Here is a 13,543-nt window from a genome sequence, read left to right on the forward strand (position 1 = left end):
GCTGACAGAAGAAACATATATTTTTCATCTGATCCAAAGTGTCTGTTTTTATTTATAGAATTGCACAATAGAAACCACTTGCATTTTTAATACATTCATGGTGGAGTTCTTTGATACTTATTCTAATTTTGACCTATTGCTTTTAGACATGCTGCAGTGTGAGTTTTCAGCTAAGACTGATTTTCATTGCATTCCTGGACTGGTTTCACTTTCGCCGGGGCACATGTATTCCTCTTAGATTCCTATTTTTCTCTGATGAGATACATGTTCAAATACTTTTTTTTAATTCTCCAAAAAGTTTATGGAAGATAAACTTTGATTTCTTCTTACCTGATCCCGACTTTACTTCTCTCTCCTACTGATTGATCTCTCCTAGAACCAGGAATGAATGACTCTGGCATCTCTTAGCATCTGTTAGCATTACAAACCTCATGTTTGTCTTTGTGACAGCTCTTTGTAGTAGGAACATGCACCATCCTGTCTTCCCTTCTTTCTTCTTATTGAACCCTGGTTTCATCAAAGTATCAAGACCATTGTTGTGAAGGATTCCAGCCCCAGTCAGGGAATCACTATTCACTTGGAAATTAATCTGTTCTCATCAGTGATTGATTTAGATGTTTCAGTTTTAAGATTCGATGACTGAATAGTTCCAGCAAGATGTTAGAGGAAGCACAATAGAAAGATAAAATTAGGTTATTAATGATGTAATCGAGCATTTTAACTAACTTTTTTTTGTGTGTGTGGCACTGGGTTTCCTGGAAGCCCTTCAACCTCCGGGCTACACTCCCAGACCTATTTTTACGTTTTTATTTGGAAACAGGTTCTCTTAAGCCAGCGAGGCTAGCTTCGAACCTGCACGATCCTCCTGTCTCTGCCTCCCAAGCGTGGGGATTACAAGCGTGCCCACCACACCAAGGTAACAGTTTAATTAACTTTTTTTTAAATTTATTTTTTATTGGTGCAATGTATTCATACATCATAATGGTATAAAGAAAATAGTTTTGTAGACATACATGCACACATCACCCAGTTAGCCCCTACCCGTTCCCCACCCCGATCCCTCCCCATCCCTCCTTCCCATGCTTGGCTTAGTGGTTGACATCTAGTTTTATAGCAATTTATCCAATATTAACGATGATAATCTCACAAAACAGTTTCATTTGTCTGATACCAAGCTTTTGATGACTAAAAGATAACAGTTCAACATTACTTTTTGCTTTCTTTCTTACCAGAGAATGTTTTTTTCTTTTCTTTTTTTTTTAGGTGAAGCTATCATACATTTATTTATTTATTTCTCAGAAAAAATCTATCCTGATATGGAATATGGACTCTAGATACCCAAAACAATCTCGAAGAAGAACAAAGCTAGAAGATGAATATTTTCTGATTTCAAACCATATAAAGCTACAATAATTGAAACAGTGTAGTACTGTTCTAAAGGCAGATATATAAACCATTGGAGTTAAATAAAAGCTTAGAGATAAATCTTCCAAATATTGTCAAATTATTTTTGACAAGGTTTCCATGAACATTTGGTGGAGGAAATAATAATCTTTTAACTAAATATTGTTGAAAAATAATAATTACCTGAAAAGGAATAAAATTGGACCCTTACTTAACACATATACAAATATTAACTCAAAATAGATAAAAGACCTAAATATAAATCTTAATACTATAAACTTTTAGGAGAAAATCTGGGTCATAAAACCTCACAACATTGAAATTGGCAGTGATTTCTTGGATATGATTTCTATGGCACAGGCAACAGAAGAGTATACAAACTCCCTAAAAAAAAAATTGTATATCCAAAGAAAATGTAAACAGAGTTAAAAGTTACTGATAGAATGGGATAAAATATTTCCAAATGCTATATCTGAAGGTATATTAATATTCCAACTAGACATCCTAAAAATTAGAAACAATAAAAGCAAACAATACCATTTAGAGATAGGTAAAAGACTAACATAAATAATGAATCTCCACAGATAACCAATCTTAGTTGTCTGTTGGATGGAAAATCTTGTTTCTCTGGTTCTGGTGTGTGTTACCTATTTCTTCTTTGTAGTTAATCTCTTTGAGTATTTTCTCTAGCACTGGTTTTGAAGACATAAATTCCATCAGTTTCTGTTTGTCATGGAAGCTTCTTATTTCTCCATCTAATTTGATAGAAAGTTTTGCTGGGTAGGAAATTTTTGGCTGGAAGTTGTTTTCTTTCAGAGTTTGGAATATGTTACTCCAAGCCCTTCTGGCTCTCATGACTTGGTTTGGGAAGTCTGGAGTGATTCTAATTGATTTGCCTCTGAATGTCACTTGGCCCTTTGTTTTTGTTGCCTTTAAGATTCTCTCCTTGGCTTCCACATTGGTCATTTTGACAATTATGTGGCGTGGGGATCCTCTTCTCTGATCCTCTCTAACGGGGGTTCTATAAGTTTCCTGGACCTGTGTATCAACCTCTTGCTCTATGTTTGGAAAATTTTCTGCTATTATTTCCTTGAAAAGATTGTTAATCCCTTTGGTTTCACCTTCTTTTCTCTCCTCTATTCCAATTATTCTTAGGTTAGCTCTCTTAAAATGGGCCCATATTTCTTCAATGTCAGATTCCTGCTGTCGGATTTTTTTTTTCTAGATTAGAAACTATGCGTTCATTTTTTGAATGATCATCTTCTAGGAGCGAGATTCTATTCTCCATGTCGTCTAATCGGTTGTTTGTACTTTGAATTGAGGCCTTTACTTCATTAATTGCATCCTTTATCTCTCTTTGGCTCTCTCTGAATTCTTTTCGAAACACCTCTATTATTTCTACAGTTATTTTCCTGATTTGATCTTCTATAAATCTCCGATTTTCTGTTTTATCGGGTTCTGATGTTGTGGGGTTGTGGGCATTCATTGCTCCATTGTTATTCCTCTTTCCCATGATTTCGGAAGTTTGTGCCTTCTCTGGGTTCTTCCCTTGGGTCACTATGACTTCACTTAAGGTGCTCTGGATCTTGAGTCTGTGGTATCTCAGTCCCCACTACTCCTTTACTGGGTTTTATCGCAGTGTCTCAGATGCAGGGAGTCAATCGAGGCTGCTTTAGACCATGGGGGGTGCCAGGTTGGGCGTTCTCCTATGGTGTAATATCTCTGCCACCACCACTCCCCCACTGGGTCAAGTCCCTGGGAGTACAGTACTGGGATTTCTCCTCTAGGGGCCGCAATTTTTGACTCGCTGTTGAGTGCATAGATGGAGCTGTCGTGGACTCGGTGAATTCGCTGCTACTGCCGCCAGTAACAGTATGGCGCCACTGCCACGCCCTTGGCCTTGAGGCTGGCGTATTTCTTTTCTGTTTTTGAACTCCACTCTGAGTTCCTGCAGGGTGAGCTGAGCCCAGCCCCTGGGAGCTTTAGCTGCTCTCTGTGCCGAGAAATCTGCCGAATCCCACCCGGCTGTTCCGCAGCGGCTCACCTCAGCTCACTGTCCGCCGCTCCTCTCTGGAGCTTGGTAGGCTGTTGAGTGTGTTGGTCTGGTGCCGTCGCCGTTGGGTGAACTCGCTGCTGCCACCAGCAGTAAGGCGCTGCTGCCGCGTTCTCAGGCGTGAGGCCGGCGTATCTCCTCTCTGGTTTCTGAGCTCCGTTATGAGTTCCCTTCCTCTCTGGAGCCTGGTGCTGCAAGGCAAAATGGCGCCTGCCGCTTCACGCTGTGGCTCCGGTTGCAGCACTGTGGTCTGGTTTCTGGTGTCTCGTTTTTCCAGCCCTCTTTTTCTCTGTCCCTTAAAATTACATTTTTTGTTTTTCTGCTTATGGTGTTTACTGGCTATGAAAGGCGCTGATTTTGTGGTAATAGAGATTGGTTGTTAGCGGGGCTCGTAAGCCCCGTTTTACTCCGTCGCCATCTTCCCAGAAGTCCTCTTTTAATTAACTTTTTTAAAAACTTTTTTTTTTCTGTGTGTGTGCATGCTTGTGTGGGGTACTGGGGATGGAACCCAGGGGCCTTCTACCTCTGGGCTTTCTCACCAGACCTATTTTATTCTTTATTTGGAAACAAGACCTTATTAAATTGCTGAGAGCCTCATTAAGCTGTGGAGGCTGGCTTCAAACCTCTGATCTTCCTGTCCCAGCTTCCAAGTACTGGAATTACATGCATGTGCCACCATGCCTGGCTTAACCAACTCTTTAAATGAACTATTCTCTTAAAGTGAGCTACTTTTCATTTTGTAAGCAGATTTTTAGATAGTCGGAGTATGAGGATCACACTCCTCTGAAGACATGACTTTTATTATGATTTATAATTCTTATTTGGATCTTTGGCACCTACCTTGGCTCATTTTTATGTTAAAATGATTTGGGCCAAGTTTTTCTCCAATCCCTTCTTAGAGGGATGAACATATACAATTTTAAAAACAGAATATCTTGAGCTGAGTGTGGTGGCACACTCCTGTAATCCCAATACTTGGGAAGTTGAGACAGAAGGATCCCAGCTTCAAGGTTAGCCTCAGCAACCTAATGAGACTCAGCAACTAAGTGATACCCTGTTCCAAATAAAGAAGGGGGTTGGGGCCGGGCGTGGCGGGCACGCTTGTAATCCTCACACTTGAGAGGCAGAGACAGGAGAATCGTGCTGGTTCGAAGCTAGCCTTGCTGGCTTAAGAGACCCTGTTTCCAAATAAAAAAATGTAAAATAGGTCTGGGAGTGTAGCCCGGAGGTAGAAGGGTTTTATCCCCAGTACCACCAAACAAACAAAACAAACAAACAAAAAGAAATGAAAAGAAAAGAAAAAAGAAAAGAAAAAAAGGGGGATTGGGAGTGTAGCTTGAAGGTAGAAATGCCCCCTGGGTTCAATCACCAGTACCTTCCCTCCACAGGGGGGAAAAAAAAAAGATCGTCTTGCTTCAAAGAATTTGATAGCCTTTCAGAACTAAAAAGAGCATGTCTAATGAGAAATTACCCCATAAACTTCTTCAAATGCTTTTCATAGACACAAAAATATCATAAAATCCCTTGCTGTGATTCATTCTAGCACAAAGATACCAAAGAAGGAGGCCGTGACATCCAAATTTTATCCTAAAATAAATATGGTGGTATTTGTCTTGGTAGAACCAGTTTTTTTTTGTGTGTGTGGGTTGTTTGTTTGTTTGTTTGGTACTGGGGGTGGAACCCAGGGACTTTCTACCTCTGGGCTATACTCCCAGACCTATTTTATACTTTATTTGGAAACATGGTTTCACTAAGTTGCTGAGAGCCTCACTAAGTAGCTGAGGCTGGCTTTGAACCTGTGCCATCCTCCTGTCTCAGCCTCCCAAGCGCAGGGATTACAGGCATGCGCCACAACTCCCGGCAAGGTAGAACCAGTTTTCAGTAGTAGGTAAAGTCCTTCTTTGCTTCAAAGAAACTAACTTGAGCAAACGTATAAAACAGATATAAAGAAGCAAGAATATAAATTGCAGAAATGACTTTGTTTTTCAAAAGTTCTCCTGTTTTTCAAAAGTTTGTTGAAGCCTGAAGCTTACCAAATGAACTGAAAATATGTTTAATTTCTAAAAATAAAAAGCCCGATATCACACATCTAGTGGGTCATTCCTTTGAAGCAACAATGCCATCCATCAGTTCACAGGCCCCTGTAAGATGAGGAGCCTCACAACACTTCCGCTTTGGGAGTGAATTTGCCTTCTCTCTACACGGGGACGTTCCTAGGGTGGGGACACGCTCAGCTATCCAATTCCTTCCACATGGAGGCCACAGCCATCGCGGGAGTAAACCACGGTTCCTTGGCACGCAAATCACAGATGGGGCTTCAGATTTAAGGACCGTATTGCATGCAGATTTCTGCAACATGTGGTTTAATTTTTTCTTATTAGTCCTCAATGCATGCTCATTTTAATAAGTAGATAAACATATAAAAATAGAAAAAATTACCCATAACTCTTAATATTTTGGCATTTATCTTCCTGAATGTTTGCGAGGTCTATTTATTTTACTGCATTACTATTTTTTTTTCTTATGAAAATGGGATTGTACCCTGCCGTGCTAAGGGCTGCACTCTAGCCTGCGTGCCCATGTGGTGGGCACCGTGGCTCACCTGTGGCCTCGACATAGATCTGTGACCAGGCCCATGGGCTGAACCCCATGGTTAACTGGTTCTCACCAACACAAATGGGAGGGAGAGGAGTGCATCAGCCCCCAGAGCTGCCATCTATCTTTCCTTGCTAAGGTTCTCAGGCCTCTTTGGAGATGAGGAAGCAGAAACCCAGGCTGAGAGGACTAAACTTGGATTAACTTGACTCCAAAGCCAAGATTTTCTAGTGTCTGAGCATACTGCAGGCAGATGCAGTGAGCCCTGGGTCAGAGGAATTGAGGTGGAGGCTGCAGGGGGGGCGATGCGCCCACCTGAGGCTGGAGGAGCTGGAGGTGGGGACGACCTCTACCTGTCTGCAATGGATTTACGTAGTGGAGGAGTCTAGAAGAGGCTTTTGTACTGCTAGCAGGTGGACGTCAATGGGCAGGCTCAAGCCCCACGAGGCAGAATGGGTTCCGTGGCCTCTACCCTGGAGCTGGCCAGGTCTGCCGCCCCCACCCGCCTCCCCTGCCCCAGGGTCCAGGCTAGCATTGAGTTTGAGTTTCCCCAAACATGCTCTCTGCTACAGCCAGCTCCAGGAATGCATTCGTCCTGTGGGCGCAGGAAGAGAATCGGCTCGATGTGTCGCGTCACACCCTCCCAAATACTAGGACTTCAGTCCACTACTGGTGCTAGAAACCCAAAGACGCCTTAGAGTGGGCAGACGGACCAACCACCAAGGCGACGGGCTTATGACAGGTGGTAAGGGAAAGAGGTCAATTTTCTCCCAGAGACCGATGCGAGTGTAGCCCTAGGAGACACTTGTTATCAGTGCATATTAATTATACAGAATAATGGGTTTTATCAGCATACTTTGATCATTTCTATCCCGATTATCCCCACTGCGCCCCTCCTCCCTCTCTCTGATCTCTTTTTTCCCTAAGAGTCTCCCTGCTACTTTATGGCATCATTTTATCATTTTCTTTTCTTTTTAGATTTCACATATAAAAGAAAACACGTGATTCTTGTCTTTCTACATCTGCCTTATTTCACTTAAAGTGATCACCTCCGATCCATCCATTTTCCAGGAAATGACATCACTTCGTCCTTGTTTGTGGCTATATCATATTCCAAATCTCATCCACCCATCCATCCATCCATCCACCCATCCATCCATCAGTACCTAGGCTGGTGTCATAACTTGGCTGTTAGTTAATCAGCTTTTGGTCCTTGTGACAAAAATACCTGACAAGCACTTGGAGGAGGGAAGGTTTGTTTTAGTTCAGTTTCAGAGAATTTAGTCCATGGTCAACTGGCTCCAGGGCGGAACATCATGGTGGATGGGGTGGCAGGGGAACAGTGCCCAGTCGTCTTCTCCTTCTCCTTCTCCTTCTCCTTCTCCTTCTCCTTCTCCTTCTCCTTCTCCTTCTCCTTCTCCTTCTCCTTCTCCTTCTCCTTCTCCTCCTCCTCCTCCTCCTCCTCCTCCTCCTCCTCCTCCTCCTCCTTCTTCACTAGGGAGGGAACCCAGGGGGCATTCTAGCTCCGAGCTACACTCTCAGCCCCATTTAAAAAAATTCTTTATTATTTATTTGTTAATTTTATTTATTTTTATTTTTTTCAGTGCTGGAGATGGAACCCAGGGCCATTCTACCTCCAAGCTACACCTCAGCTCTATTTTCCCTATTTTTTATTCCTTATTTTGAAACAGGTTCTCACTGAGTTGCAAAGGGCCTCACTAAGTAGCTGAGGCTGTCCTCACACTGAAATCCTCCTGTCTCAGCCTCCCAAATGCTGGGATTACAAGCGTCAGCCACCACATCCGCATATAATATTCTGACCTTAATTCAGAAGATGTTTCAGTGGGACCTTGCGGGATGAGTAGGAGATGGATACCATGCTGAGGGGTCCCTGGGCAGGAAAATCAGCCTATTAGATGTCTGGAAATAATGCTGCTGAGTCTTCTCTGTCTCGATAAAGCAAGCCCTTCAGGTGGGCTGTGGAGGACGAGGATCTTGGATGGCATTGTAAGGTATTAGGGGTACTTCCTGCAGGCAGCTGGCCCCATCATGAGTGAATGAATGAGTGAGTGAATTCAGTAGAGACAGCAGCACGTCCTGGTTAAGGGCAGTGTCTCTGGAGCCAGGCTGTGGGTTCGAATCCTGCTCCTGCTGCCTCCTGGCTGAGGGGTATTGAAAAAACCTGTCAGCACTACGCCTCTGGTTTCTCATCTGCACATGGTGGCAATCACTCTCCCACACTGCAGGTTTGTCCTGCATTTAAAAAGTGCGCACAGGTCCAGGGTGGGCAGCAGTGCCCCGTGGCCCCGGACCACAGCGGTGTCTGCTTTACTAAGGGCGGGAAGCTCTGGAAGTCACCCTCCGCCACACTGGCCTGGCCCAGCTCTTCCTTCCCTCCTCCCACTTGGGCACCCCCGCTCCCCACACTTCCCACCCGCAGACCCGAGGACAGGGGAGGCCAGGCGCACCCCAGGAGCGCCAGGGTGTGGCGCCCCACCCTGCATGACAGGCCCTGTGGGGAGCCCCCAGGGGGCGGGCCTGGCTGCCTGGATGCCAGCTCCAGCTGTTCCTGGCCCAGACTTCAAAGTGGTTTACTTTGCTTCTTTTGTGTTGGGATTCTAGGAATATTTAGTAGGGTGTAAGAGAGCAGAAAGTGCGGCTTCTTCTTCAGCAGCAGCGGCGGATGGAGCCCCCTGGGCCTGCACCGTCCGGCTCCGGGGTCCCCAAAGGCCTCTCTATGGCTCAGCGAGGTCTGGGCTGAATTCCCAGTAGGCCGGACGTGTTAAACCCAGTGGAGGCCGCAGCGTGACAGGCGTGGATCCCTGTAGGTAACCCCTCCTCGCTCTGCTGCCCCTCAGAGGTGCCCCCCCCAGTCAGAGAATGTTCTGGAATCTCCTCAGGGACAGTTTGAGGAAGAGCCGCACTCTTCCTCGGGAAACCAGCTCCACCTAGGAAGGCTGAGGCCTCCCCATGAGAGAGTGTGTGGTACCATTCCTCTGTCTTCTGGAAGCTTCTGTGAGGTTCAAAGCTAAACAGAATAGTGGGAGACCCCTGGGGCCTCCTGGACCCTGCGCTGGCGCTGGTGGTGGGCGGGGGTGGAGCCCAGGCCCTAGTCAGTGATACCTCTGTCTGGCTCCAAATAGGCCCCTGAGCCGGGCCTGGATTGTATCATTTGTCCCCAAGTCGCAGGAGATTTGCAAACAGCTGCGGAGCCAACCGTTTCGTAAGGGAGCATAGCTCTGGTTTGTGGTAAGAATAACACAGGCTGCATCTGCTGCAGGATCCAGGCCCCGGATTCCTGGGGCACTGGGCGGTGACCCTGGCTCCTGGGGCCTTCTGTGTCCACACCCTGGGTCTCTGTGCACCTCCGCCCAAGCACAGATGCCACAGAGAGCCAGTGTGGGACTAAACTCGGGCAGCTGGGGGGAGCACTTTCCTCTCCTCCCTCCCCCTGTGAACTCATTTCTGTCAAACACCCAGTGTGCAAAGTGCTTGGCACAAAACCTGGGTCCCGCTGGGTGTGGTGGTGCACAGCTGGAATCCCAGTATTTGGGAGGATCACAGGCTCGAGGCCAACCTCTGCAGCCTAACATGACTGTGTTTCAAAATAGAAGATAAAATAGGGCTAGGGTGTCACTCAGCGGTAGAATGCTCCACAGCCCAATCCCCAGCACCCACCTCCCCGCACGCTCCACCTGGGTCAGGCCATATGGAATCTCTGGCCAGAAAGGGAACTTCTTTGCACAAATGCAAAGCCATCTTTTTTGTGTGTGTGTGGTACTGGGGATGGGACCCAGGGGCATTCTACCTCCAAGCTACACCCTCAGCCCTTTTTTTATTTATTTATTTTTATTTATTTATTTTTTATTTTTTGGTGGTACTGGGGTTCCTGGAAGCCCTTCTACCTCCGGGCTACACTCCCAGACCTATTTTTACATTTTTATTTGGAAACAGGGTCTCCTAAGCCAGCGCGCGCGGCTGGCTTCGAACCTGCGCGATCCTCCTGTCTCTGCCTCCCAAGCGCGGGGATTACAAGCGTGCGCCACCATGCCCGGCTTTTTATTTTTTATTTTGAAACAGGGTCTCAGTGAGCTGCAAAGGGTATCACTAAGTACCTGAGGCTGCCTGCGAACCTGTCTCAGCCTCCCCAGTGCTGGGATTACAAGCATGCACCACCACGCCCGGCTATTTTTCTTTCTTCTTCAGCCTGATCTTTGTCCTGAATCGCTATCTTGCTCTCTGGTCCTCTCCAGTTTTACTGGACACTTTCTTCTCCTTTCTATCTCCTGTGGGGCCTTGCTTTGGGGAGGAGTAGGGTGTGGAACCCTGGGTAAGCCCTGGCCGCCCACCGCCACCTGTCTCCCCACTAGAGCTGAGCCAGGCACAGGCGGCCTCCTCCTCGGGTGCTCTGTGACCTGCTGAGAGCCCCAGCTGCCCTGGCTTGCAGGAAGAGTGGGAACACAGGCCCAGCTGGAGAGGAGGGAGGAGGGGGAGGAGGGAGGCCACTCTCACACCATTCCACCACCACTGTGACGGAGCCAGGCTCTGAGCCAGGACTTCTTCCTCTCTTCCACCCAACTCAAGTCAAAAGAAAGAGAGAAAGGCCTTTCTTACCCACCCTACCCAATGCATACCCCAGAACCCCTGGAGAAGCCACCTCCAGGAGCTGGTGCAGCCTCTAGGCCTCCCAGGCAGGTGCGGCCAAATGCGCAGAAGATTCTGGAGCCCAGTGGATTCAGCCAAGGGGCAGCACCCCACAAATTGCTGTCTTCAGAAGCCCCCTCTTTAGCCGAGTGTGGTGGCGCAAGCTTGTAATCCCCGCGCTTGGGAGGCTGAGACAGGAGGATCACACAGCTTCGAAGCCAGCCTCAGATACTTAGTGAGGCTCCCAGCAACTTAGTGAGGCCCTGTTTCCAAATAAAATATATAAAAGTAGGTCTGTGAGTATATCCCGGATGTAGAAAGCCCCTGGGTTTCATTCCCAGTACCACACACACACAAAAGAAGCCCCCTCTTCTTCCTGCCTGTGAGGCCATGTGGTGGGGACCGCAGGAGGCTTTGGAGTGCAGGGGCCCCGGGGAAATCATGGCGGCCCGGTGTGGTCCAGCGGCGTCTGAGAAGTTGGAGTGGGTGTCATGGAGCCCCAGTGGGGATTAAGTTCTGTGCCGGCCTCAGAGCTATCTGAGAAAATTCCAGTCCTGGAAATGTCAGCCGAGGCTGCAGTGAGTAGGCTATTTGGGGACGTAGTTTCTGTTATGGTTTGAATATAGACTGTCCCCCAGAAAAGTTCATCTCTTGGCAATGCAGCAATGCTCAGAGGTAAAGTCATTGAAACATACGTGGATAAATGGACTTACCGGGTGGCAGTGTAGGCAGGTGGGGTGTGGCTGGCTGCAGGTCACTGGGGCCCTCCTCCCTCCCTCTGCTTTCTGACTCCCTGAGCAGCTGCCACATCCTGCTACTGTGATGGTTTTGCCTTGGAGCCAGCCAACTATGGACCGAACCTTGGAAACAATGAGCCAATTTCCTCCTCTGAGTTGATCCAATCAGCTACTTTGGCCATGGTGATAGAAAAGTTAGCTAAAACAGTAGCCTCTGCTGTGACTCTTCTGATGACCTTCTGAGCCGAGGGCTAGGTTTGCCAAGCCCAGCACTGGCCTTCCCCTCTGCTGGAGTGCCACGTGACCTTCCTGCAATGTGCAAAGAGAGCGTCCAGAGCTCACCTGCACACACACAGGCACGCGCGCGCACACACACACACACAGAGTCACTATGAAAGTTATGACACTTTCACTAAGTTAAGTCACTATGACCTTGTGGGACATTTAAAACACAGAGAAGAAAACTGCCCCTTAGGGTCTCACTTAGGGAGGAAGACTATTTGCTCTTGTTCACAGGTAAACATTCCCCATGTGCAGTAGTATTTTATCTTTTCTGCAGTCTTCTCATTAACATCACATGATAAACATTTTAGATGTGGTTATCTGGTTTTAACAGCCAGCCTTTAAAATGAGAGATTGATATTCCAGGAACCGCACGTGCCACCGTTGGCAATAGTCCCCTGGTTGTTTTGGACATTTAGGTGCTTTCTTCTGCTCTACACAGCCCCGCACCATAGCTTTCACCACTTGTGAGTTTGTCTCTGGGACAGATGAAGCACGAGTTTCCTGTTCCCTCGCAGGAGGCTGGCACCACAGGCCAGAGTCACCATCTTTCAGCCCCGAGCCATCAGCTCCCAGGGGAAGCTGGCCAGAGAGTGTGGGCAAGACCCTGTAAGCCCAGGCCCCTGCCGGTCAGCTAGCCCTTCCTGTAGAGACCGTTCTGTTGCCTAGTTTCTAAATCTTTGTGTTAAGTTGTAGCCAAGCAAGTGACAGAGTCACCATTCCCCATAGGAGTAGCTCTGGCAAGGTGGCTTCAGCTGGGATATGGATAGATAGCGACATTTATGGTCCCAGGACTTCTTGATAGGCCAGCCTGGGCCACATAGATTTAAGAAAATAAAATCAAAGCAAAACAAAAGAGGATCTTCATGCCGGGTGTGATGGTGCACGCTTGTAACCCCGGCAGTTAGGAGGCTGAGACAGGAGGATCACAGTTTGCGGACAGCCTAAGCTACTTAGTGAAGCCCTTTGCAACTCAGCAAGACCCTGTGTCAAAATAAAGAATAAAAAATAGGGCAGGGGGTATAGCTCGGAGGTAGAATGCCCCTGAGTTCTATCCCCAGTACCGCAAAAAAAAAAAAAAAAAAAAAAAAAAAAGGATTTTTTTTCTGATAGGATTCTAGAGGAATAAATGCTCCTCACTTGAACAAAAGAGTTGGTAGTAGCTTGGCCATGGTACTCTGCTCCCACTCAGAATTTGGAAGCAGCTGGTCGGGTGTCCTGCCTGGAAAAGGAGCCGGTGCATTTCAAAATGTCCTGCCCTCCCAGGTCCACCCAGGGGCTGGAGGCGCTGAGGTCAAGCAAGACTTCATGCCCTACGCCGCCTCAGTGCCCTTCTCACTCCCCTGGGCCTTCACTCCCTGTCTCCAGCAGTGAACCCATTGCTGCATTCCACTTGGAAGACACATCGGTTTCCCAGCTTCTTCAGGGTGGCAAGGCGTGCTAGTCTACTTTCTTGCACTGTGACAAGGCATCAGAGGTAGAGACTGCTTATAAAGAGGAAAGGTTCGTTTTGAAAGCTCATTGTTCCAGAGGTTTGGTTCACGGCCAGTTGGATGTGTTGCTCTGGGGGCCTGTGGTGAGACAGAATGTCATGGTGGGACACAGCAGAGAGGAAACTGCTCATGTCATAAGGCGCCTCCCCTGAGGAGGCACAGAGAGAGAAAGGAAGGGACTGGGGTCCCAACGTTCCTTCAAGGGCCCAGTAACCCAGCTGCCTCCCGCCAGGTCCCACCTCCTAAGGGTCCCACCGCTTCCCCATAATCCTGCAGCTGTGAACATAGAAACGCATGGATTAGCTTGGGAGATTGTTTTCCATTCTTTTGGGTAG

Source organism: Muscardinus avellanarius, assembly GCF_963383645.1.
Source record: "Muscardinus avellanarius genome assembly, chromosome: 20".
NCBI lineage: Eukaryota > Metazoa > Chordata > Mammalia > Rodentia > Gliridae > Muscardinus > Muscardinus avellanarius.